At 44.0% G+C, this 16,647-nt stretch overlaps 2 protein-coding genes across 4 annotated transcripts in view; one reads left to right on the forward strand and one right to left on the reverse strand.

Moving 5' to 3' along the window:
• Window positions 1–9,547, reverse strand: part of ITSN1 (intersectin 1) — a 249,749-nt gene extending 240,202 nt beyond the window's left edge. For both annotated transcript variants that reach the window (XM_068973388.1, XM_068973396.1), the window contains exon 1: window positions 9,417–9,547. The gene's annotated coding sequence lies outside the window, so the exon portion shown is untranslated. The remainder of the gene's footprint in view (window positions 1–9,416) is intronic.
• CRYZL1 (crystallin zeta like 1) overlaps window positions 8,770–16,647 on the forward strand; it is a 35,917-nt gene continuing 28,039 nt past the window's right edge. Inside the window, exon 1 of one of the 2 annotated variants that reach the window (XM_068973412.1) lies at window positions 8,770–8,835. The gene's annotated coding sequence lies outside the window, so the exon portion shown is untranslated. Of the gene's footprint in view, window positions 8,836–10,519; window positions 10,561–16,647 lie in introns of those variants that run through there. The other variant, XM_068973406.1, reaches the window with a different exon arrangement.

A 16,647-nucleotide genomic window follows, 5' to 3' on the forward strand; every position in this document is an offset into this window, starting at 1 on the left:
TGGGAGAAGGGGACGACAGAGGATGAGATGGTTGGATGGCAGGCATCACCGGCTTAATGGACATGAGTTTGAGCAAGCTCTGGGAGTTGGTGATGGACAGGGAGGCCTGGCATGCTGCAGTCCATGGGGTTGCAAAGAGTCGGACACAACTGAACGACTGAACTGACAGAGAGAGAAACACAGGCTACACAACTATATGTAGCTGAGGTTATAAGCTGGCAAGGCAACAAAGACTGAATGCAGCCCTCAGGTCTGCTCTGCTTGAATCCCAGTGGGTTATTAGTAGTTGTGTCTCACATAAAAACTGGAGATTTCACATTAAATCCGTATTTCTAAATTTTCAACTTCTCTTAAAGACCTAGAAGGTGAAGAAGCACCAAAACACATACTCCCAGGGCCAAGAATGTGTGGGCTGACTGACCCTGCACTGTCCCATCTCCAGGTCCCAGAGTCCCAAACAGGCCTGCGAGTCTCCAAGACTGAATGCAACACTTCTAGGCGATTTGAGCAAAGCTGACCCTTCCCAGCGTATGGACAGGCATCATTTCTGGTCAGGGAGATTTGGGGTATGCTTTTTTACTCCCTTACCTGTATTTTTCAAAGCTGTCTTCAATGAACATGTACCGTTTTGGTAATAAGAAAAAACATGTTATTTCTTTAATCTCCCAAATCACAACTGCAATATCACTTCATCTAATGAGATCACAACAACTAAAGATAACAGATAATGACTATGGTTTAAAACTAATTGAACTAAGGGAGTAACATAAGGTTACAATTACGACAGTATTTCCCTTTCTTTGATACTAATTAAAACACCAGATTGGACAGACAATATTAGCACTTTACAAACTGATCTTCCCTCAAGTACATAGCTTCTATAGACACTCAATTCATAAAACCCTATTCTAAGGATTCGTTTCCGTATATTAAGTTTCTTTCACCAAAAAATGCAAACAGAAAAGTCTCTCCTACCAGAAATCTACAGCCATAACCTCAATTAAGTTAATGGTCAAAAAGTTAAATTCCCGATCTTTATTTTACATGGTGTTGTTTTAATTGGTCCATAAGAATAGTGATTTTATGGGGTTCTCTTCCTCAGAAAACTTCAAAAAGTTTATACAAATCGCCATTCATCTCACCCCATCAAAGAGTAAATCATACTACCCTCACAGTAAAGAAAAAGTACAACTTTCAGGTAACCGACAGCAGGGGGTGGGGTGGGGGCGGTCTGTTAATCCAACATCTCCCTCTGAGTTTCCTCCAGGCCATTCCCACATAACATCCAGAGGGATCTAGTCAAACAAAAGGGTCTCGCCTGCTTAAAACTGACATCAGCATCCTGCCTCCTCTGACTCTGAGGAAAATCCAAGCCGGAGCCTGTCTGCTTTATCCCCCACCCGTCTCTCCAGGGCTCACCTCCCCTGGGTCCAGCACATGGCTGCTGAGGGTCCACCGTGCCCTGGACCCTGTCCCCGGGCGTGAGGACAAGCCTTCCTCTCTCGTGGAACCCACCCCCTACTCAACCGCCCTACCAAGTTCTCCTCCTCCTCAGTTTCTCTGATCATCTTTTTTTTTCATTTCTTTTTTTTTTGCTTTGAGAGCACTTACATTTGTTTATAATTTGATTTATGTATCTATTTGCAGCCATGCTTGGTCTTCGTGGCCGAGAGGGCCCTTCGCTGGTTGCAAAGGGCAGGGGCTGCTCTCCTGCTGGAGCACAGGCTCCAGCACGTGGAGGCCTCAGCGGCTGCGGCTGCAGAGCGCAGGCCCAGAGTTGGCACACAGGCTCCAGGGCCCCACGGCGGGTGGGTCTTCCCACATCAGGGACCGAACACGTGTATCCTGCGCTGACGGGAGGACTCTTCAGAATACTCAAACAGCAAGTTTATTAACTATATCTCAAGGTATCTGAAAATAAGCAGTACTACCTATAACAGACTTATTTGTTATTGACTGGCTTTATTTAACAATACTTTTTTGTAAGTGAAGAAGAGAGGAGGAGGGAGTTTTAATCACTGAAGCCTGGTATACGTATCAGGAATATACCACCAATTGTTTGGTCAACTTTTCAAGGTTTCTCTAATTACTAGCTATACAGCTTTTATATGTCAGTGATCAAAATGGGATACTCATATTCTGTAAGAATGGAGCAGTTGACTTTCAAATGATTCCAGAAACTGAAAGGCTACTTGCTTCTAAAATCTATTATCTTTAGGATTACAGGAGAAATGAATTGATTTTTATAAAACAGTGGATGCACAACAAATACTCTTGTTATAGATAATGTACAGGAATGGGTACCTGTGTGTTTATTCAATGGCTTATAATACGATACATTATCCTTGTTATAGGGTTTCTCTGGTGGCTCAGTGGTAAAGAATCTGCCTGCAATGTGGGAGGGTTCAATCCCTGGGTCAGGAAGATCCCCTGGAGAGGGAATGGCAACCTACTCCAATATTCTTGCCTAGAGAATCCCATGGGCAGAGGAGCCTGGCGGGCTGCAGTCCATGGGATTGCAAAAAGTCAGACACAACTGAGCAAGTCATGCTTTTACTTTCACCCTTGTTAGAATAAAGCTGGTCAGAAAATTTGCCTCAGAGAGAGGTGATAGGCCTCTACACAAGCACAACAAATGGCTCCAATGGCATCTTGTCCCCCAGCTTTTATCACAAGAATCAGTGTCCTCCTTAACCAGGCCGGTGAAAACATGGCAGAAGAGGCAGCTGACTTTGCCCATTTCCTGCACCAGACGGACTTGCAGACACAGTGCAGGGATGAACACAACCATCCCTGAGAGAGAAACCAGTCAAAAGCTCCCCAAGGCACAGAGGATCCAAAGCTGGCCCTCCTGCATGAAGGAGAGGATGTTTAATTTTAACCAAGAATAAAAAAAAAAAATTCTGACCAACTGCTGTGACCTTGTAATTTTCACATTCAAATTCAGGTGAGTCTGAAACTATCACATCCCTCAGTTCAGCTCCTGGCTCCACCACTGGATGAGGACCGAAGGGGCCTCAGGACCACTCCCACCCGGCCCACACTGTGCTGAGAAGGGTTTTGGTGACCAGCCTACCACTGAGCTGGGGTGGTCCTGCCTCTCTCAACAGCACAAACTCAGGCCAGAGAGCTGAAGCCAAAACGATTTCACCAACCCTCTCTCTGGGAGATAAGCTGGCAAGGTAAGCTGCCAATCATTAATCCTACTAGAAAAAAAGATGAAGAGAGCGATGGTGAATTCAAACAGATTCAGTTCAGTCGCTTAGTCGCGTCCGACTCTTTGTGACCCCGTGGACTGGGGCAAACCAGGTTTCCCTGTCCCTCACCCACTCCCGGAGTTTACTCAAACTCATGTCCATTGAGTCAGTGATGCCATCCAACCATCTCATCCTCTGTCGTCCCCTTCTCCTCCCACCTTCAATCTTTCCCAGCATCAGGGTCTTTTCCAAGGAGTGAGTTCTTCGCAACAGTGGACAAAGTATCAAACAGATTAGCTTACTGGAAATTCACCTTGTTAGCAGGCTAGTCATTAGGAAGAAAACATCAATGATTTTCTACCATCACACTTTAGAAGGTTTTTTAAAAAACAACAACAACAACAAAAAAAAAAACCCAATCTCCCAGTGGATGGGTGACATCTCTACAGTAAGGCCTTGCATTCCTGAACTGAACTTCCATCAGACACTTATTTCTCCAACAAGGCTGACGTGGAAATGTTTGTACAGGCTCCCAGCTGCCTCCCTAAGCTTACTTCTTCCCTAAGCCCACTTCTCTTGTGTTTCCAAGGCAGGTCCACACCAAGTAAACTGCCTTTTCCAACTGTGCTAGTCCCCTCTGTGACTCTGATCCTGTTTTTCATACGGGGGCGTTTTAGGAGAACTACTACAGAATAAAGGCTAGCACACTGCTTTCAGAGGTGAATGCTAGACAGGACAGGAGGCTTATTTGTGGGCTGAGTTATGAGACTAACTCCTTACTGAGAGGGCTTTGAATCTGTGTGCCAGCTACTTTATAAATGAATACATGCCAGGAAACTGCTAGGTTAGTCTCAAACAGAAATCAGGAAAGCAAAAAGTACCCCAACACCCGTACAACATTTGCAGGCAAGAGGCAGTCCAGCGCTGTGGAGTTTGGGCTCTAGAGTAACCATTCTGCAGTCACTTGCTGGCTCCTGTGACTTAACAGAGGGCATTTTGGTTTTCAAGTCACATTCATCTAAAAATCAAGAATTTGTAAAAATTGAGTTTATGCTTATAAAATGCTGTAAATGGACGTGATAAGTGTTAGCTATTATTCTTACAGGTGTATGAATTTCCAGCTTTCAGATCACATCACCAACATGGTCACAGTAACAACCTATTCTTCTTTCTAAAGATAAAATCATTCCCTAGATTGGTCATTTATTAAGTCATTCCTCAAAAAAAAGGAAGGGGGAGGGAAACGGAACTCTTATACAACACGCTGAGTGTAAATTGCTACAACCTTTCTAAATGACTAACTGAAAGGATATATCAAAAACCCTTAAACCATAATATGTACTTTGATCTTACAATCACGCCTCTAGAAATGTATCCTAAAGGAAAAAAAAAATCTCAAAGATATATAGAGATGCATGGAGGACAGTCAGTGCAGAGATAATGATAATAGCAGTGGGAGAAAAATAATGTTTAATAAAAACAAATCGGTTGGGGACTTTCCCTGGTGGTCCAGAAGTAAAAAATCCACCTTCCAATTCAGAGGATGTAGGTTCAGTCTCTGGTCAGGGAACCAAGATCCCACATGCCTATAGGCAACGGAGGCTGTATTCCACAACGAAGACCCGATGCAGCCAAATAAACAAATAAATCATAGATCCGCAAAATGGAATATTATTCAGTCAACATTACAACTGACTACATAGAGAAAAAAAGACTCATAATGAGATGTTACGAAGCACAGGTTAGGAAACAACCAAATGTATACCAGGATCCCATATTTGCTACCCAAAATTATATATACTGACAAATAGCACAGAGAAAAAACAGTTTGGAGAGAAATGTATTCAGGCAGTGGACCTCTAAGTATTTTATGGTTTTTTACTCTTTACTTTCCTGTATTTCAATTGTTCTACCACAAACATGCAATTCTTTAAAATACAAGGGATCATCTAAACTGATTAATAGATTCTTTCTGAAATAGTACTATTAAGCTGAGAAGGATGACAGGCTTATCTTTATTTACAAAAAAATCTGCATAGAACCTGATGTTTTATTACTTTTAATGTTTAGTTATTACTGTAATTTTAAAATTATACATATTCAGTGCCAGGAAATTAGCAAGAGACTTTTTAAGCAATGGATTTCTACTTACTACCATAAAGTACATTAGTACAAAAACTGAACAGACTAGCTACAGTTTCATACATTTTTATATATCTCAATATTTTAGCATCATCATAACTAACATATATTAAATGAATGTGTCTCAAGAACTTAAGTGAGAACTTAGAAGTATTAAATTTAAAAAAAAAACTTCTTTTAATTTTTAAAATTTTGGCCGTGCTGGGTCTTCTGTGCTGCTTTCTTAGTTGCGTCAGTAGGCGCAACCAGGGCGTCCCTGGTGGCCCGGATGGTAAAGGGTTAGGGTTAGGGTTAAAGCACCGCACCGCACCACTAGAGCTGCGGTCATGGGCTTCTCTTTGCAGAGGCGTCTCTTCTCGTGGAGCACAGGCTCTAGGGCACGTGGGCTCAGCTGCTGCGTCACACTGGGCTTAGCTGTGCCATGCATGGCGTGTGGAATCTTCCCGGACCAGGGATCGAACCCATGTCCACTGCACTGACATGTGGATTCTTAACCACTGGACCACCACAGAAGTCCTAGAAGTATTACATTTTACTACAACAATTCCCATTTTCAGCTGAGAAAACTGAGGCGCTGAGAGGTTAGGTGACTAGATCAAAGTCACAGACCGTGCTGTGCGGTGCTTGGTCGCTCAGTCGTGTCTGACTCTTCACGACCCCATGGATTGTCGCCCGCCAGGCTCCTCTGTCCATGGGGATTCTCCAGGCAAGAAGATTGGAGTGGGTTGCCATGCCCTCCTCCAGGGGATCTTCCCGAACCAGGGATCAAACCCAGGTCTCCTGAATTGCAGGCAGATTCTTTACCATCTGAGCCACCAGGGAAGCCCAAGAACATTGGAGTGGGTAGCCAATCCCCTTTCCAGGGGATCTTCCTCACCCAGGAACCCAACTGGGGTCTCCTGCATTGCAGGCAGATTCTTTACCAGCTGAGCTGGTATGGTCAAACCCAATATTCTCTAGAGGTTGTACTCTTAACTATCCATACCCTCAACTACACAGCAGAAGCTGTTATTTATGGGGCCTATGCTTGGCTCCAACAGAAAGGAGTGAAGGTCATATATTAGTAGAAAAATAAAATTGGAAAATTACTAATTTTCATTATTTTGGGAAAAAACAATTTTATATTGCATTATGTTGGACTTTTCATAGGTTATAAAATGGCATTCTGATATACTGATTGCAAATAATTTACCATTATGCTGTGACTTAAATTTACATTTTGAGTCTAAGCAAACATTTTGCTAGGAGCCTGCTTTTCAGCTTATCATCTTGAGTTATGCTTGGGAAAGGTTCTCTCCTTTCAGAGCCAACCAAACTTACAGAAATGACTGGGGTGTGGTACTTATACCCAGTTTATAAAGTGACTATGAAATGACAAGATTAACTTTACAAGTAAAAGTTTAAAGGTGTGGCCTCACTGTGATGTAATTCACCCAAATATTTCATAGAGTTCCTCCAGGCACTACTCTAGGAGGTACAGTGATCTCTGCCCTTCTGAGATGTATTATTATAGGTGTCTCACATATCTAAGGTCATGGTGTTTTATTAGATGTCCAAGGTATGAAAGCTATTCTGTCACTTGAAAGACACGCTATCCTCTTCAGGACATGGTCTGGGGCCACTCAGTGAGAAGGAACCACAATGCCAGTGGTTCTCCAATGCTACTGTGTAGGAAAACTTCCTGGAGAGCTTGTTGGAAATCAGATTCCAGGAGTCTGTATTTTTACCAAGAACTTCAGGTTATGGTGATGTAAGTGACCTGAAGTCTACACGTTGAGAAACCTGCCAGTAAGTGGAACTATTCAGAAGAGAAAGATCATTCACAAGAGAAGAGCCCTACGGCAGTGGAATGTGAACTGAGTAATATAAACCCGACCGACCTGTAATTAATTCCCTATAATTCACAAATCCACATTAAAAAGCTGAGTAAGAGTAGAGGGATTTAATGGCACCTCCTCCTTACCCTCTTTATGGAGATTTGAGTTTGCTTCAATCTAGTAATTAGGAGAAAACATGAATTTAAGCAGAGTTTTATTTCCAATAATAGGGATAAGCATTAAGAAAAAGGAAATTGCTAGTCAATTGCAAAAAAAAAAAAGCTAAGAGACACAAACATTTCAGGGAACTAACTTGCTACCACTTGTTTTATGCCCTATTTCACAATGCTTAGTATCTGAACAATCCACAGGGTTCCAAAGTACATCAAAAATGTGTTCATTTCCTCTCTTACTCAGGCAGAATAATAATAGACTTTTGTGAAGGTACCATGTGCCTCAGAAATTTCAATAGATACATTCCTAAATAAACAGCCTTCAAAAACAATTCTATCAGAAATTCACCCTACTGCAGCTACTTATAGAAGTCTTAAATAGCTTTTGGACCATCACTAAATTAGTATCCTTCATTTCTGAATTTGGATTACCTAAAGTTTTGGGGTTCTTTACAACTGTCCTACAGAAAGAACTCAATACTGAAAAATGTTTTTCTTTTGTTATAAGCAAACTCATAAAAATAACATGTTTCAGGTGAACTATTAAAAATTGAGAAACAAAACACAGTATTTTGTTCTCCATAATAAGTAGAAATCATAACTTTAGGGGGGGTACTAAGCTTCTGCACCTTAAGTCATATTAAAAATAAGGGTATCCCAAGAAATATACTCCTATTTCAGACAGTAAGAGTAGCACTGCATGAACCAGCCGGCCTGCTGGCTCCATGGTCCCATTTCATACCCTCAGATCCTGTCCACTACATAAACTCTGAGCCTGGTCTTCATCCTTTCAAAGGGATTAGTAAAAACTGCCTCCCCGATGACAGAATTGAGATTTTCCAGACGCATTTTTGGCACGGTACTTGTTTTTTATTATCTATACTTTTTATTGCACTTGTTTTTATTATTTGGACATCCCGACCACGTAAACATTAAGAGCAGGATGCCAGCAGATAAAGCACAAAGAAACGCAACTATTCGGAGTCGCATCTATTTAAATTTTCAGGCTGGTGCTGCCTCCAGAATAGCACCGAGGATGGCAAAGTTCTAAAGGAAACTTTCATTTTCAGAGGCTATCAAAAAATCTCCAGAGCCTTCAACTCAACACAGACGCCCCTAATGGTTTTCTTCAAAAACAAAGCCTTTAGTATGAATCACAACAAAAGATGCCCATAGGAAATGTAATCTACGAAGGTGCTTCCTAATCCAAAAGGCAAACAAGAAGAGGGAAAAAGGCGCAACCCCATTCCTCGTTGGTTACCTTTTCCTGGGGATTCTGACTGCATTTTCCTCGGTCAAGCCAGACAGAGCCTGGTAACTGTGGCTTCGGTCCACACTGTAAAATCGTGTCAGTGCGTAAAGAAGGGGAAAAGGAAGCGGCCGACACCGGGAACGCGCTCCCCCTTGAAAGGATGAGCCGCTTTCTGTGAAATACCACCGGAGTCAAGTCAGTCCCAGCTGGAGGACGCGGGGCCAAAACGGCATTGACTGCCCTTCACTGACAGGGTAGGGTTTTTTTATTTTTTTATTTTTTGCGGGCGGAGGAGAGAAAAGAAGGGATGAGCCGGGGAGGAGAGGCCGGGCATTCCAGATCCCCGGCAGGCTGGCGGGGAGGCGAGGCTCGGCCGGCCCGCCCCACTCGGGCGACCGCGGGCAGCGAGGTCAGCCCTGCAAGGGACCCCACCGCCCCGCGTGCCCCTGGAGAAAGGACGGGACCTCCCCCCAGCTCGGCTGGCCACCGCGACCGATGCCCATTCAACCCCCCGAAGCCCGTCCCGCGGCCGCCGCCCACCCCCCCCAGCCTCGGTCCGCCGCGGAGCCCCGGCCTCCCGGCGCGTGCCAGCCGGCCGCCACCACCACCACCCACCCAGCCACCCCCGGCGGCTCGGGAGGATGGGAAGGACGAGTCACAGGGCGCCTCCCGGGCGTGCGGCTCAGGGTGAAGGGCGCCGGGAGGGACTCGCACACCGGCCCCGGGGTCGGGGCGGGGGGGGTGGACGGGCGTCCCGGGCGGCCATCGCGCCCACCCTCGCCCCGGCCGCCTGCCGGGTGCAAGGCAGGCCGACGCGGTCCAGCCCTCTCCTCACCTCATCTCCAGGCGGGTCCACGCTGCCGCCTCAGGGGGACAAAAAAAAAAAAATCAGTGCAGCTCAGTCGCCACGGAAAGGGGACGCAGGAGCCGCAGCCCCGCACACCATCCCCGCCCGCCTCTCGGGGCGTCCCGGAGTCCGCCCGGGATTCTCCCTCGCGAGCCGCCGTACTACCGAGCAACCAAGCTGCGCGCCCTCCCGTCTCCACCTCAGCTCTCGGCCTCCCTTCGCTCCTCTCCCTCAGTCCCTCGCTCCCGCCTATCTCCTCATCTCCCCCGGGAATTGCCTCCCCCGCGCCCTCTCCGCCCCTCCGTCTCCGCCCACGGGGTGGGTGGGTGGGGACAATGAAAAAACAACCAATCGAAAGAAAGGGCTCACACCTCCTCTCGCCCCCTCCCTCTAGCCCCGCCCACCGCGGGGGAAAACGCAACTAAAAAAAAAAAAACCTGGAAGAGGAGGGAGTGACAGCCGGATCGACAAATCAGCAAACTCAGAGGGGGCGGGACCTGGCCACCCCCCAACCCCGCCCCCCGCCGTCCCGCCCCCTTTCCCGAAGCAGGCGTCTGGCGTAGGGTTTCCCGACGTGCCTAGAGGCGTCCGGTGTGGGGCTTGGGGACGTTTTGTTCCATGGTCTCGGTGCCATTTGGCGATGCTATGCTAGGCGAGGTACAAGTTAGGACGCCTTCAACTAACTAACGGCAGGTGTCACAGGAGATAACAATGTGGAGGCACAAGGAGGGCGGGGCACAGTCCCGGGAAGGTGGTGGGGATATGGTTGGAATTAGGAAGGGTGTGGTCTTGAACAAATTTACATAAAGCTGAACCCGTCGGCCTCTAGGACTTCGCGCCTTGATTGATAGCCCCAGGTGCGTCGCCTTGGAGTATGCCGGGAGATGTAGTTCCGCGTTCGGTTGCTATGCTGGTCTTCTCGCATTAATTGATAGCCCCAAGCGCGTCGCCTTAAAGCATGCCGGGAGATGTAGTTTTGCGTTTGGTTGCTATGGCGGTCTCTAGAGTCCGAGACTGACGAGCGGCCTGACCAATGGGAACAGGCCCTAGTGCTTAGGGGGCGGGTCCTCTGCTGAGGGGCTTGAAGGTGGCGGAGGTGAAGCTGCAGGCCGTTAGAACCGCTCCGAGGCAGGTGAGCACCGAGAGACCCGCTACGTGTCTTGGGAAGCCGGCCTTTGGGCGGAAGCTCGGGAGACGCCCCGCGGGACCGTCCAGCCCTGGGGTGCAGGGTGGTTTCCGTCGCACCCCAACCTTCTTAACACCTCTTGGGCTCAGGCCTAGCTGGCTTAGCTGAGGCCGCTGAGGGGCGGGAGAGACTTGATTTGCCTGACGATTTCCTGGTTTTTACTGGTTTTGATGGTGGATGTTATTTCAGTTTGCATCTTCCTCCACTTTCATGGAAGCAAAAGTCTGGAAGTTGCCTTCCGCCGAGACTCCTAGGTTGGAGTTTACCCACTCCCGCGTCTTTTTGTTTCTATACTTTGAGTTTCTTTTTCTTTCTGCCTTACTGGTTCCATACTACTGCTTTCTCCTCCGTCACTTTTTTTTTTTTTCCCGTTGAACAATTACGTAAAACAGGGGCGTTCGGGTTTATGTAACTCTAGGTCCAGATTTGCCCTCCAGATTTAAGCTAAACGGAGGAATACTCTGGAGCAACGCTTGAGAATCACCTCAGAACCGTTTTCAAGTGCAGACTATGATACTGTGGGTGTCAGCGGGCTCTGAGAATCTCCATTTCTGACAAGCTCTCCGGTGCTGGTAGTCCAGGTTACGGGCAGCAAGGTTTTGCACATTTAACGAGAGCCACTTTTTTTAAAAAATGAAGAGAAATATGTGAAATTAATGCTAGAGTTGTATTTAATCCAGTATATCTAAAATATTATCATATCAGCACGTAATCAAGTGTTTAAAAATCAAGCTTTTGTACATTCTCTCATTTTCTTCACATTTGAAGAAACCTGATGGACATCTTATGCTAACAGTACATCTCAGTTCTGACTAGGCACTGTTCAAGGGCTACTGCATGATACAACCCACTGCAGAAATTAAAAGGTATTAAATCTTAGCTTGCCCCTGACAAAACCCCTTACTGCTCTGTGAGATGGACTTTGGAAGTACTTTACCAGGTCTCAACTCAATTTACAGAAATAATAGCACAAATAGCCAGCATTTATTCAACACTTCCTTTGTGGCAGGTATTGTACTGAGTGCTTTGCATGTATTATTTAAGCCTTTCTGTTACTATCCCTGTTTTACAGGTGTAGAATTTAAGGCCCAGATGGTTGAAATTATGTAGTGTATGTGGGTCATACACTGAATAAGTAGAAAAGCCAGGATTCAGAGTAGGGTCACGTAGGACTTCTAAATCCTATCCATCAATCACTGCAGCGTATAATTATTACATTTTGTCACTAATTTCAATTAGTGATGCCTCTGCTCTAGTTTATGGCTAATCCTGAGACATTCAGATTTCATACAGAGGGGGTTCACCATACAAGGCAAAGTTCCCTCAGTTGTAGTGAACTATTTTGGCAGTCTTACAACTCTCTGTGCTGTCCATTCAGTATCAAAGTTCTAAACTGAAGAAGAGCATTCCAAACCTCAAGGAGATATATAGGCCTTTCAATCAGTACTATACACTGGACAGTATCTTGATTCATCTGTGTACCTCCTTGAAGGAGGAAAGTGGGAAGGCTTGGGAATTCTTAAAATGTTTGACATTGCAATCACAATGTTTCGGGGGTTTGTTTTTGGTGAAATCTTTGATTCATTGATGAAAGTGAATCTTCTTGCTCGTGCGAACTTCACATGGAATAGTTCAAATATATCTTTAGTATTTTTGCAAAATGATTTTCTTCTTGTACATTGTAAAGGTGACATCTCGTTAAATTATTTCCCTTTGATGGTGAATTTATTAGTAAACATTTAATCAAAAGTACAGTTCCTACTTTGCATCTGAAGTAATGATTAAAGAGCCTATAGTGATTTAGAGAATTAAATGTTGGCAGACTGCAGTAAGCTTGGTCTATGGAGAAGAGGATCCTTTGCGTCGGTGGAGAGGAGGGAGAGTGTAGTAACAGTAGGGAGGGCCCTCAGTTTACCTTCCACATCCCGTGCCTTGTCCCAGTGCCACATGACTAAGCCAGCGGGAAGAAGACTTGCATTCATGGCGCCATGGGCTCCACTGTTCCCCAGGAGTACAGTATGGAAAAATGGAATGCCAACTCAGAAATATAAATGAAAGTTACATTTCTGTCATTCTGAATCTTACTGTACCAAATGGCCCTACATCTAATACAAACTGGAGCAGTGACTTCTAATCTATGAATTAATGACCATCCCACTTTCCCAAACCACCCACTACCCACCCCCCAGCAGTACTGGCAAGGGGGTCCACTAGTAAGAATTCTTAAGTGAAAAGGTATTTTGTAAATCAGCAAATAACAAAAGTTAAGCTCTCTTGGAGGGAGGAGAATTAATCAAAAATTCTTTAGAGATTCAGAAGAGGTCATTGTTGGAAGCCTCTTGTTGCATGGATAGGCAACAGTTTGACATAGCTAATTAAATGCCTCATCTTGCTTCTACATAAAGCCTTTATCAAAAAATTATTTTCCTTTCCTAATTCTTCACCTATCTTTAGATCTCAGCTTATGTGAGATGTCAAGAGGATGCCACACTTGTATACAAATTCAATCAAGTATGTCTTGATAATGTCCATATAAGTCTAGACTTTCATAATCAGAGGACTGATATGGTCATCTCATCCCCATCCCCCTCAGCTGATGCTTGAATCTCCTTTATGATGCTGCTGTAAATGTGTACCCAGCCTCTAGTTTAAATCCATCTAGTAATAGGGACCATGTCACTTCATGCATCTGCCTAAGTTTTGTATACCTAAAATGTGAAAGTGAAAAGTTCTTATGATATGTGCTGCTAGCTAGAAATGCTTTCCAGAGTTTAGCTGGGTGTGAGCCACCATCGCAGCGTCTCCCACGCCCATCTTGTAACAGGTGCAGGAGAGCAGTACAGTGTATAATGCCGGTGTGTTCATTGTTTATGTCGAGTGTCCTTTGAGTTTATAGATTTCTGGAGACTGTCTCCAGCACAATTAGAGACATCCCTCCCTCTTTAGGAAGCAAAGCTGGCCTGTCCAGTTAGGGCTACCAGTCTCCATTACAGCCTGCAAAGTATGTGGTATTTGAACCAGCCCTCCAGCTAGTTACTGTTTTGCTGACCATAATAGGTTTTATGGGTACATGGTTTAACATTCCTCTTTATCTGATATGTGGATATATATGAAAAGTCCCACAGGTGGGTAAGAACATGGTTAAAACTTAAGCATCTCTTCAGTGTAACTGAAGATTTACTCAGCCTGGCAAGATGATGAGCATAATAGGGCCACATTTCAGAGCTGACTTCATCTGTTGTTTTTTTAAAGTAACCTAGCTGCTTGACAGTTTGTCTGCTTTCCTTAAAGTAAAAATGAGGGTGGGTGAAGCATAATACTTCACTGTATTATGAAGTTTGTGCTGGGAATAATGAAAATTTGAACACATAAGAAGAGTCTGAACTTTGAAGTTGTCCACAGCTGTGTTGTCCAAAGGGAGAGAAAGAAGCCGTGCAGTGGCCTGTGGCGGTAGCCCAGGCCTCAGGCATCACAATTTTGGCCTATCATTGTGTTAACATCTAAGATGAGCACTTAAGCCAGGAGATTGTAAAGAAAAAGGAAACCTAGAGGAGGGAATTATGGGAGATTCTAAGATATCCTCGATGGCTGAAGTTGGCACAACAAAATCTCACTTGGGGATGGGAAAAGTGAGTCTGGTTTTATGACTGTTGAATTTGAGGATGAGCTGATACTCAGAACACTTTTGGTCTGAAAGTATAGATAAGGATTGCTCTATAGAGGTTTTACTTACAATCATTAATAGATGAGCTCCTTGGAGGAGTAAGTATAGCAGGGGAAGAGCAAGTGAGGCTCGTGTTGTTATAACTAAGAGGAAACCATTTGAAATGTCTTCCCATTGATGTTTTTTTTAGAAATCCTTTAAAAGATTAGTACTTTCATTAACTACTTTCTTGGTATTATTTGTGGTAAGTGTTTAATTTATGCAAAGTCCTTATTCTGCTTTTATACCAAAGATTATTTATTTTTGTTTCTCCAGATTTATAACAGGTTTAATATGTTGATATTAAAAAAACTTAAAGTATTACGAACATAATCTTCAATTTGTGGACTTATGTCAAATATATTTAAAATTGGATGTACCTGAAGAATTATCAATAACCTCAGATATGCAGATAACACCACCCTTATGGCAGAAAGTGAAGAGGAACTAAAGAGCCTCTTGATGAAAGTGAAAGAGGAGAGTGAAAAAGTTGGCCTAAAGCTCAACATTCAGAAAACTAAGATCATGGCATCTGGTCCCATCACTTCATGGCAAATAGATGGGGAAACAGTGTCAGACTTTATTTTTTGAGGCTCCAAAAGCACTGCAGATGGTGACTGTAGCCATGAAATAAAAAGACGCTTATTCCTTGGAAGGAAAGTTATGACCAACGTAGATAGCATATTAAAAAGCAGAGACATTACTTTGCCAAAAAAGGTCCGTCTGGTCAAGGCTATGGTTTTTCCAGTGGTCATGTATGGATATGAGAGTTGGACTGTGAAGAAAGCTGAGTGCTGAAGAATTGATGCTTTTTCACTGTGGTGTTGGAGAAGACTCTTGAGAGTCCCTTGGACTGCAAGGAGGTCTAACCAGTCCGTCCTAAAGATCAGTCCTGGGTGTTCTTTGGAAGGACTGATGCTGAAGCTGAAACTGCAGTACGTTGGCCACCTCATGCGAAGAGTTGACTCATTGGAAAAGACCCTGATGTTGGGAGGGGTGGGGGGCAGGAGGAGAAGGGGATGACAGAGGATGAGATGGCTGGATGGTATCACCAACTTGATGGACATGAGTTTGAGTAAACTCTGGGAGTTGGTGATGGACCGGGAGGCCTGGCGTGCTGCAATTCATGAGGTCGCAAAGAGTCAGACACGACTGAGCAACTGAACTGAAGAATTTAAATTTTTTATGCTTTTTACAGGGCTTTTTAGGGCTTTTTACATCAACCTACATTTTTAAAACAGGTTTATTTTCACTTAAAAGTTTTATGTAGCACTTTTCTGATAAAGGCAAGGTTATAGTAGAATATATAATTTTGAGGTTAATATCATTCACTTTTGGAAATAGCATGATGAATAGTATATATTTCATTTATATTTTTATTTTATGAGGTATTCAGTTATTTTATTTCCTGTGTGCAAATATCTTTATGTTCAATAAAAATTTTATTAAAATGATGGATTAAGTGTTCAATTTAATCTGGACTACTGCCTAAGAAATTAAGTGGGTTCTGAATACCATTCATTGTAACATTTCTCTGTGGTAAGAACTCAGTTTTCCTTTTTGGGCTTGCAAAACAAATAATATTTCCTCAATTTTCTTCTGCTCACTTTTATAAAAATACTTCTTTTTTTACTTTGTAACTTTGAGGGGTGGTTTTTGTTCCCACATGGTTACTTATTGAACCAACAACTAAACATTACTTTTTTATACCAGCCAGGCTGATTGTAACCTAATTTGGAAGAACTATTTAGATGATCTGACCAAAAATATGGGCATTATTATGTATATAATAGTCATCTTAAGGGACACCACGGGTACATACAAACAGCTTCCAGGGTCTTTGAAGTTGGGATACATACAGTATGAGACTCGTGTGACTGCTGATCTGAGAGAGATGCCATATGTTTTCAGATGGAGTGGGCAGAGAAGACAATGGCTTCCAGAGTCACAAAGGGAGATGTTTTGAAATCAAGGTGTTGATGTGTAATTATTTCATTTCTCAAAAAGGCAATTCTAGTAGCTCCAGATTGAGTAGAAGTAGAGTTTTATGTATTCAATAATAATGGATATTGATTCTTCGAAGCTGGGAGAACCCACTAGTTGAGTGAATAAAGCAAGGTTTTGTCAGTATGTAATGAAATCTAAAAGCATGGAACAGATGGAGTAGACTGCGTGTCACTGGGAGGTGATTTCAGAGAGGGAGTAGGACTTGAGCTTTGTTTACTCTGCAGAATCTGTAGAGTAAGCACAGCACAGTCTCAGAGAGCAAGCAGGCCCTGGAGCCTGGAGACAGCGGTGGCCATATGGTATGAAGTTACACTTGGCTTCCC

This window comes from Capricornis sumatraensis, chromosome 1 (genome assembly GCF_032405125.1).
Source record: "Capricornis sumatraensis isolate serow.1 chromosome 1, serow.2, whole genome shotgun sequence".
Lineage (NCBI taxonomy): Eukaryota > Metazoa > Chordata > Mammalia > Artiodactyla > Bovidae > Capricornis > Capricornis sumatraensis.